We start from the raw sequence: 10,869 nt of genomic DNA, 5'->3' as shown, positions 1-10,869 counted from the left end.
AGGGTCCACTTCTGGGTTCTCTATTCTGTTCCATTGATCTATGTGTCTGTTTTTGTGCCAGTACCACACTGTCTTGATGACCACAGCTTTGTAGTACAACCTGAAATCTGGCATTGTGATGCCCCCAGATATGGTTTTCTTTTTTAAAACTCCCCTGGCTATTCGGGATCTTTTCTGATTCCACACAAATCTTAAAATAATTTGTTCTAACTCTCTGAAGAAAGTCCATGGTATTTTGATAGAGATTGTATTAAACGTGTAAATTGCCTTGGGTAACATTGACATTTTCACAATATTAATTCTGCCAATCCATGAGCATGGAATATTTTTCCATCTCTTTGTGTCTTCCTCAATTTCTTTCAGAGGTGTTCTGTAGTTTTTAGGGTATAGATCCTTTACCTCTTTGGCTAGGTTTATTCCTAGGTATCTTATGCTTTTGGGTGCAATTGTAAATGGGATTGACTCCTTAATTTCTCTTTCTTCAGTCTCATTGTTAGTGTATAGAAATGCCACTGACTTCTGGGCATTGATTTTGTATCCTGCCACACTGGCAAGGCCCGCACCTTAAACATAACATGGAAATGTGAAAATAGAGTCATGCTGTGGATTCTGAACACCTCAAGGAATAAAGTTCCTCTCTGAGAAGCAGAAATGATCTAAATGGTTTCATTCTTGGCACATTGCTCACTTTGAGAAGTTGAGGAAATGTTTGACTTGTCTGAAAAAAATTAAGCAGGCCACATGTTGAGGTACTTTGGAGTAAAGCGATGGGGAAGAGGATGAGGTAGATAGGGAGTGACTCACGGTTTGATCTGGATTCTAGGGCTGTGTCCACACTAATGAGGGGGAAAGACAGCACTGTTGATCAAAGTAATGTGGAAAATCCTTGCCACGTTTCACTTAAATGCCCTGTAACTTTTTTACAGAAAGGGCTGTTCCGACATTGGGAGCTCTTGGGCTCCTCATCAGAGGAGCCTGCTGGCCCCATCACTCATGATTTCACTTTCCATTAAGAGGCGCATTTGCTCCCAGGTGGACTTAGCTCATCTCTGTCTTATTTCTCTGTGGTCCTGCTCGAATTTGTCACTGTGCTAAGCTCTGGCTGTGGTTGGGGTTAAGATCATTTGTCAAACTGTTGGAAGCAGAGACTTCAGAAAGGGACATTGGACTTTCTGGTGGCTTTCTGAAAAACTGAGAATCTTGGGCCTAGATAATAACGATGATGAAAAAGTTGGATCTCTGATTATGTGCCACTCACTGGCTGTGTCAATGCTTTATGAGCCTTACCTCGTTTAGTGCTCCATCGACCTCAGGAGGTAACTGTACTTCTTATTCCCAGCCCACAGATGTGTAAACGAGGCTCAGAGAGCTTAAGCCATATGCCCAAGATCACCCAGCAAGGAAGCTGCAAGGCTTCGGTTTGAACCCGGGCTGTTCTGCTTCAGAACCTTACTTGCTACCTGTGGCTGCCTCCCCTTGTCATCCTGGAGCACTTCTCATCAGTTGAACCCAGTTATGGTGTTTCAGGCTGGCAGGGGCTCTCAACTCTGGATGCACATTGACTCACGGGGAACCTTTTGAGAAATACCCATCCCAAACCCAACCCCAGAGATTCTGATTTGATTGAAGTTGAGGCCAATATTGATATCTTCAGTTAGGTAGAAACCAGCATTTCTTTCTTTTTTTTTTTTTTCTTTTAAGTGATTCCAAAGCTCAGGCAAGCTCAGGGTTAGAGATCTATTTTCTTCTGGGAAATGCATACATAAATTCCAGGAGTTTAATGCCTTCAGCTCAGTCTTCTCACCTCATACTGAATGCCCAGCCTTCTCTCCCACAGACACACCCATTGCAAGAATCAGCTCCTGTAAAAAGTTTTCTAGTCACTTCACTTTGCACTCCCTAAGTAATTCTGTATTTAGTTTGGCCCAGATATTGGTGTGGAGAGTGCCTGATAGTTAGATTTTGATCAATTTGTGGGTGCCGCATCCTCCCACCCAGGTAATTTGTATAGTCCTTAAGGGCAAAACTATGTCTTTTCCAACTGTGGTTGCCCTGAAGATATCTTGTGTAGTGCTGTGTATGCAGGTGGATGAAAAATGCTGGCTGAGTTAATGGCAAAACTACTGTGGGATTTCAGACCTGTGAGAAGGTGTGCAAGAAGCCAAAAAAGAAAAGTAAATCAAGTATTAGTAGTCTTTTATAGTAATCATATCTCAATTGATGTATTCAGTCAATAGCTATTGAGCATCTGTGTGGCCATCATAGTCTGGTAAGAGACATAGAACGATCACATATATAAATCCATAAACATGAATTTAAATTTAAAAAAAGAAGAAGAGGGATCCCTGGGTGGCGCAGCGGTTTGGCACCTGCCTTTGGCCCAGGGCGCGATCCTGAAGACCCGGGATCGAATCCCACGTCGGGCTCCCGGTGCATGGAGCCTGCTTCTCCCTCTGCCTGTGTCTTTGCCTCTCTCTCTCTCTGTGACTATCATAAATAAATACAAAAATTAAAAAAAAATAAAAAAAAAGAAGAAGAGAAACCCATACACAAGACATTTCGATAGTATTGGGGTGTTGAAGGAAATAAAAGAAGTTGAGGTGAAAACAAATGACTGGCCAGGAAGGGGACCTTTGGGAAACCCGAGGAAGGTCTTGCTAAGGGAGGGGATGATCAAGCCTGAAGTCTGAGGAGATAACCGTGGAAATTCTGGCAAGTGTTCCAGACAGAAACCTTGGAAGCAGACATAAGGACCAGAAGCAAGGTCTGTGTGGGGCAGACGTACCAAACTGGAATGCTAGTGGGGAGGTCAAAGATGCAGGCTGTGCCAGACTCTGCAGGCCTTGGATGTCCTAGTAAGAAGTAAGGATTTCTTGGTGGGCAGAGTAAGAGTCTTGAAATTTGCAGTTTACAGGCAAATGATGATGCAAAAGTAAATCTATGTGGGTTCTCCTAGTTATTTCATCTGCTTGGATCGGCGGCCTTAAGGAAATTCTATAAGTGACCTCTAGGGTAGGGAAAGCTTTGGTGTATGGTGTTCCCTTTATTCCAGCAAAGCATTTCCCTGACACAGGGTTCAAATGCATGAAGGATGCATTATCATTCACTATGGGTTTTTTTTTTCCCCTAACTGTGCTGAAAGGTGAGGAAAGGCCTATCCCTGACAAAATGTTTATCTCATTTTCCCCGGGTGGTCACTTGGAGTAGTGGAGTCGTGGCTGATATATATATCATTGTGCCATTTATAACATCGGTGGACTACAGAGCTCAGCTTTGTGTTTCATCGCTTTAATAGGAAACCTCTGAGTAGTGGAAATGGTTGATAGACACTCGGTGGGTCAGTTATCTCTCGCTGAACAACAAATGACTACCGATTTAGTGGCTTAAAATGAAAAACATTTATTACCCCGCAGATTCTGTGAGTCAGGAGTCTGGGCACAGCTTAGCAGGGTCCCCTGCTCAGGGTGTCAGAAGGCTGTCATCAGGGTGTCTGCTAGGCTGCATTCTCATTTGGAGGCTTCCCTGGGTGAGAGTCTGCTTCTAAGCTCTCTCAAGTTTTAGAGAGAATTCATTTCCTGGTGGTTGTGACGCTGAGGCCTCTGGCTGGTTGCGTCTCTCAGTGGAAGCTGCCCTGAGCCCCCTGCCGTGTGGGCCAATCTGCCAGCAGGACGGGGCCTTACGTAACACAACATAATCCTTAAAGTGATAGCCTATCACTTTTGCTATATCCTGTTGGGTTAGAGGCAAGTTCTGAGTCCTACCCACTCACAAGAGGATCAGAGGACACAAGGGTGTATAGGCCAGCAATAAAGAACCAAGGATCAGGGGATTTTATTAAAAAAATTAAAAACAACAACAACCACATCTTGTCCTCGGAAGTTATAACTGATGTCATAACATCCCATGGTTGCTGATAAGCAGACATCCTAAACATTTTCCTTTTATACCTTTGAACTTTGTTCTCCGTGGGTCTATTCTCGGGGTAGAAGGGGAGGGACATCTTGGAAACATTTATTTATTTATGTATTATTTTATTATTTTTTTAACTTGAAACATTCCTTTAAAACTGGTTTGTAAACTGAAAAAAAAATAAAGTCTGTACAGTTAGTGATTTTTTATGACTGTCCGAGGCTACCTCCTATCTTTCTGAGGTGAGACCCCTCCATCCTGTTCTAGCTCATGGGCAGCCAAAATAAATCTGCTGCATTTTTTCACCTGCCTTTCTAGGAGAGCAGGCTTCCCTGGAATATTTGCAGAGCGAACCTCCTCCGTGCACACTCACATGATGCTCTGTCATCTGTGGGAGGAGAGCCAACGTTATAAAAAGTTGCCAGGGAAGAAGAAAACGGATCACAGCAAAATAACCTGGGCACTTAACCAGCCTGAACTTGGCCTGCTTGATGTCCATACACTTTTAGGAAAGATTTGCCTTTTATAGTCACTCTCTCCTAGCCAGTATTGCAGTGGTTTCTTTTGCTTCTGGAAATTGGAGGCCCCAAGACCCTAGATCCCAAGTGTGTTGTTGTCAGGTCAGACATAGCACCAAAGAGTGGCTTCGAGGGAGCACCAAGAATCCCCGTTATTGTCATATTCCACTCCCTTCCAACCTCCCTTCCATCCTCCCTTCCCTGGCACCCCTGCCTTTTTCCTTGATGCGGACAGGGCATGTTTTCTTGGTCTTGTCTACAGTGTCCCATAAACTAAGCTCCGGAAAACCAGGCTCCTGCACCTGAACTCTCCCAACTGGCTCGCTGCCCCCAGACGTGTCTCCCTGAGAGAGGGTCCAGGCTTCTCCCATTTCATGTTGCTGGCCAAAGAGAGATTTGGGGAACCTTTTTCTTGACCTTCCCTTTGGAATTCAAAGGGGGTAAGTCCATTTAAATATTGTCTGCGGGACAGATGTGAGCTAGCTGTGTCGCAGGCCCTGACAACGGTTTTGTCTCTTCTCTCGGAGGTGGTTGTTGCCAACCTCTGTAGGTTTCCCTGGGTCACAGGAACAGAACTTACAACCTGTGAGTGTGGATCAAGACCGATGCCACAGCTTTGATCAGTTAGGTATGAATAAATTAGAAATTTATGGTCTAAATTCCCTTTGAAATACATACACACATGGAGGTTAAGGGGAGAAAGCGTTTGGCAGAAATAGCCTGAGAAGTTGCCAGCCATATAGTGCTTGGAAATCAGCCAGACGGAGTTTGCCAAACCTATAAGCAGCCAGGTTTGCTCATCCCCACATTAAAGGAACATTAAGGTCTTTATCTATTGACCTGAACCTAAGAAAAAAGGGGAATTCTAGAGCTGAGACTAATGCTTTTTCGAAAAAAAAATCACCGTCTGCCGCCTGATTATTGTTGAGACCTCTGTGCGATGTTGCCTAGCTCACGCGTGACATGCCACAGTACACAAGGGTGGAGCTGGCGAACAAGTACAGGATGCTATAGAGGGCAGGGGCCAGTTAGCCTCATCAGGTCGAGCAAGCATAAGAGCAAGCCCCTGACTGCAGGCAGGGAAAAGGTAAATGCAATGTTAGGAAAGGTGGTATCACGGAATGGGCAAGGCCCCAGCCGCATCAGGCTACAAAATCGCTTTCTAAAGAGCCCAAGATAGAAAGCGTGCAATAGACACATCTTGCAGTCCTAAGGAGAAAAGGATTCAAATAATAGTGATAATCACTATCGTTATGAGTAGTACTGCTACAATTTATTAGATGCCGAGCATGTGCTTACCTCCCGTGTTCTGTGCTGAGCTCTCCGCCTATGCTGTTGAGAAACCCAACAGCCCTGCAGCTGCAAGTATTAAGCAGTTGGTGTGATTTCTCTGACGGAATTCCTGATTGGAATCTTGAAGTCGTGTTACAGATCATCTGAAACTTAGGTGTTTGGGAAAAGTATCTCTGAGCATCTAGAATGCCTGAGACTTAGAGGTTCTTGCAGATTTCCAGCCCTTCAAATATCCTGCCTTGCCCAGTCTGTCCCAGACTGATTATTTGCAGCATGTCATAGACCCAGTTGGACAACTGTGAAGGGTAGATGGCCCAGTCCATGCTGAAACTTGCTGAGAAGGAGAAAATCGTATTACTTGGGCAAAAACATTACCCAAATGTTTTTGGGTTATACCCAACTGGCCAGTTCTCTATTGATGAGGATATGTGAGATAATATTTATGGAGAGCTTAGCATGTATCAGATACCGTTGTGATAGTTTCTATGTATAGTAACTAATTTAATATTTATTTATTTATTTATTTATTTATTTATTGAAGTTTGATTTGCCGACATACAGTATAACACCCCCAGTGCTCATCTCATCATAATTTAATCTTTAGAATGACTTTATGCTGTAGTTTTGGTTGTTTTTTTGTTTTTTGGGTTTTTGTTTTTTTTTTTTTGGTCATGGGTGACTAATAGTTTGAGGTGGTATTAGAATTGGTTAACTTTCATAACAAACATCCTCCAATCTTAGTGACTTCATACAAGAAAAGATTGATTTCTTCCTTAAATCACTGTCAATCACATGAGTGGCAGGCAGGTTTTCACACCATGATTTGGGAAGGCAGCAATAGCTGCGGGGGCAGGGGAGGGTGTCTCAGAATCTTCTCCTAGATCTTCTGCCACTGGCAAGCGGAGCGTGAGAAGAGACAAGGAGCCCAGAGGATCTCGTGGGAGGTTTTAGGGGTCAGCCCAGGAATGTCATTCTCACTTCTGTCTACATTCTAATAGAACTGGTCACCAGGCCCCACAGAGGTGAAGGAATAGAATGGGAAATGTGGTTTTCCTGTGCTCCCAGGAGGGAGAAGAAATAGCGCAGTGGATGTATTGGGAGACCTCTGCTCCAGAGAAGTGCTGTTATCATCCCTGCTTTAGAACTGAGGGAATTAAGGCATTGGAGGTTTTGATACCCAAGAACACGTTCATGTTCAATACCCAATATCACAGTCAATAAGTAGGATGAGGATTCAAAACCAAGTAGGCCTATTTCTGAGCCCACACTTGTAACTACAACTCTCTACTGCCTCTCAATTATTGCCAGGCCAGAAATGTTACTCTCAAGTCATCACTATTTGGTTTGATGATTTTACCCCAGATATGGCCCCAGACTATTATTCAGACATTTTTGTGATTGGGTAGGTGTGCCATTTACAGAGCCCCAGTCACAGATGATAACAAAAGGCAGTTAGACAGACGGTAGAGGATTCTAAACTCTGTCGGAACATTTAGCCTCAACTTCCCCCCCCCCCACCTCCGTATTCTTTCCCTATCTCAGACCCACCCACCCACTTAGTAACCTCCAGTACCGCTACTAGTGGAGAAAAAAAGAAAGAAAAAAAAGATAAGAAAAAAAAAAAAAAAAGGAAGACAAGTCCTGATGAAGCTTTCACAGTATTGAGAAGGTCAAAGGGAGTTGAGCGAGTGAGTATCTGCCGGCACTGAAGTTAACCAGACGTTTGGCTCTTCTCCCAAATGGATGGTTAAAAATATCAGACCATGAGCACTGAACCGGTTTAGCCCAACCTTCAGCCTTGTGCTCAACAGCAGGCTGCTCCATGATTTTTCTTACCCTCCATTGCTATCTCTCATGTGTCCAAAAACATCTGAAACCATCTCACTGAGCCTCCCCCGTGGTGCCTTGCCCTGAAGTCTTAGAGACAACCTCACATGGGCCTGGGCAGACCCTTGGAAAGTTGCAGAATCCTGCCTGTCAGATGTGTACATGTCAACACGCCACCTGTTCTGGCGGGAAACCAATTTTCTTTTCTGTTTCTTCCTCCTTTGGGAAATGTGCCTGCTTCTGGCATCTGTCCCCGTGTATCCTGCTCACACACTAAGACAAAGAAGTCATTTCATTTCTCAAGTCGTCTTGGCCACTTTAAAAAAAAAAGGTCTTGCATTCTCTCTTAATAGCCCTGTTTATTCCTTCATCTTCCTCTACTTTATGTATTTAAAACTCTTCTTGTTTCCTGGTATAATATTCTCGCTCCACATTTCTCTTACAGTTCACTTCTTTGTTTTTGTTTGGAGTCTTCATCTTTTTAAAATCACCTTTGATTATATGAAAGAATGCTTCTAAAGGAATCTAAGGTGTTTTCATACGCATCAACCACTGATCTTAATGGTTTTCACTGCTGTTCTGGAACATTGTGTCATTTATCTTTAGATAAGCTTGACTATTTGCTTTTCTTTCTCCCTAAGAGTGTATTCTAAGTTATAGATGGCATGAGTTACAAAACATGACAGTATTGAAATATGGGCTTTTACACTATTGATCTATACTTTAAGAAACACTGCTTCCTGTATTTTTTTTTTTTAAGAACATTGGACTTACTCTTTTTTCCCTAAATTCCTGCCACCTCTGTTGTTTCAAACATGATTTCTTTGGAGTGTGAAAAGAAACGAGTTCCAGGGAGGTTGCTTCACTGCCGTGTAGGCAGGTCAGATGGATTCTCTTCTTCCTACAGAATCATCCTGTGATCTTGGTAAAGTTAAGCTGCAGGACAAAAGTGTATTTAAAGAAAGATATTATGGGACCGGAAGCTTAGAGAATTTAACTTTACTTCTGTGACTCAGATGCCTCCCATTTTAAGAAAGTCCTCTGAACACTGTGTACTTTGGTTTTGCCTTTTCATAAAAAGGGAACCAATAAAAATATAGCATCTACAATGTAGGCCTCTAACAGACTTCCAATAAATGGCTCGTTAAAATCCTTTTCAAAAATGATGTGAGTGAAAAATTAATGAACTTACCAGGAAAATGGAAGTTTGTTTCCCGGGAATTGGTATTTTATGAACATTCTATGCCCTTGTCCTTCTGTCTTCTGCCAAATTTTTGCCAATCTCCTCCAATGAGCAATACTTGGATTTGCCAGATGTGTTTCAAAGAGCATGAGAATTTTAGTGAAAAACATGAAAAAGCAAGGTATAATGAAATATGTGATGTGTGCTCTTGGATATGGAACGGATTTACTTGTCATCACCCCTCTGTCCTCTCTGAGACACAGTGTCATCATCACTAATTCTGCAAATTATCAAGGCACACCCATGGGCTCAAATCCTAGCTCCATTCCTGATGGCTTCTATGATTTTCAGCAAACTGATAACCTTTCTAAAGGTTAGGGTTGATGGGTAGGTAAGAGAGTTTGACTTAAGACCTTAGTGTCTTCATAAGTAAAGTCCTCTTTGGGAGCTGTAAGGATCACATGAAAAAAAGCAAGGGAAACACTTAACAGAGTGCCTGGCATATTGTTAATATGCAACAAGTGGCTCTCCCATAAGCTCGGTGGAGAATATTCTTAAAATATTAAACTAGTCTCTCTTCCTCCTCCCTTCAAATATTAATCCCTAGCAAACCGTGCTTCCTTAAATTCCTTTGGCCTTTACAGTTGATGGCCACAGGGAAAGAGAGAGGGTGGGCAGACACTTAAACTCAGAGGTTATCATTTCTCTCTGAGTTGATAAGCTAATGTTTTGATTTTATAGTATGACAGTAGCCTTGAAAGTCAAGCTTTTTTGGGGAAAAAAAAAAAAGAGCCTTCTACTTTGTAAATCTTCCCTTTACTTATCTAGAGTCAAGTCTGGTAAATTTGGACTCCAGAGCTTTATTTATAAGACCTAGAAAAAGGAAGAAAGAAGATATGATGTAAGAATACATTTCATCTGACTGAAAGGGAAAGTAAGAAAGCCCTTCAGGTTCCAGAGAGAGGAGTCCAGGGCGGGAGGAGAAAGAGAGGCAAGAAATATATCAGAATTGAGGAAAATGACTTACCATCAAGATAAAGATTCCATGTGGAAGAAGGTTGGAGAAACTCTCACAGCAGGCTGACCCACCCCAAACATCTCAAGGTAAACATTGGTTAATTCAAAAGCCCTTTATGGGGGCGCTCCCTGTCTTCAGCCTAGCACTGGGCCAGCATGGCACCACACATATGGGAGTTCCGAAAGGCTGGAGGTACCCTTCTTGGTGCACATGGAGCCCCAGAAGCCTCGTGTGTCTAAGTAGAAGAATCCAGAAGTACTATAGACTCCTAAGCCACAGAGGGACAGAGAACGAAGAGGTTATTTTATGGTGCTGAGCCCTCACGGCAGGAGGCTGTGGCAAAAAGCACAGCTTCTACTTCAGGTGCTAGGTACAAATGAGGTCAGCCGTGTCACGCTAGAGACAAGAATGGGCAACAGAGGCAGGATCCAAACAGTCACATCATGTTAGGCCTGGAACATGCAAGGCACAACAAAGAGCAGCAGCATTAACTTTCCTCTGCTCTCTGCGGAAATCAAGTACTCTGGAATAAGATAGGATCTGAGAGAAAAAATCAAGAGTCTGTGTTTGCTTTTGTGCATCTGAACATAATTCATACATTTCTGGTCCTTCTATGGAAGTAATTGAGAGCTGGGCTCATATTGAAGCTGGCTTTCAGTTTGTGTGTGTGTGTGTGTGTGTGTGTGTGTGTGTGTATTGGGGAGGGAGGCTGAGTGGTTAGCATAGCATCTAAGTACCTCACAGAGATGTGAATAGGGAAGGCGATATTTTAGAAAATGAATTTCAAAGTTCCACAGAATAATAAAGGTAGTTAGTCTGTCACAGTGACATCATTTTTTCATATGAGTGGGTCACCTGAGGGCATCCACCAAAATGCACACCTGTAGCCATGACACACCACGCCAGCCACTTAGCTATAGGAGGAGGCCTAAACAAAGTTTATGAGTTCTAATCAGATATATCTCACTACTTACTGCCTGAAGCACTCCCTGTTTGGGGCTGAAGTAATTCAACTAAAAATATACCTACCAATCAACACCTCCCTGTTGTTTCTAGCTGCATGGACGCGAAGGGCAGAAAAAGTCTCCAAATATACTTCAAAGAGCCCACAGCTCTTCAGG

The sequence above is a fragment of the Canis lupus genome, chromosome 2 (genome assembly GCF_003254725.2).
Source record: "Canis lupus dingo isolate Sandy chromosome 2, ASM325472v2, whole genome shotgun sequence".
In the NCBI taxonomy this organism is placed as follows: domain Eukaryota; kingdom Metazoa; phylum Chordata; class Mammalia; order Carnivora; family Canidae; genus Canis; species Canis lupus.
This window is presented reverse-complemented; position numbering follows the sequence as displayed.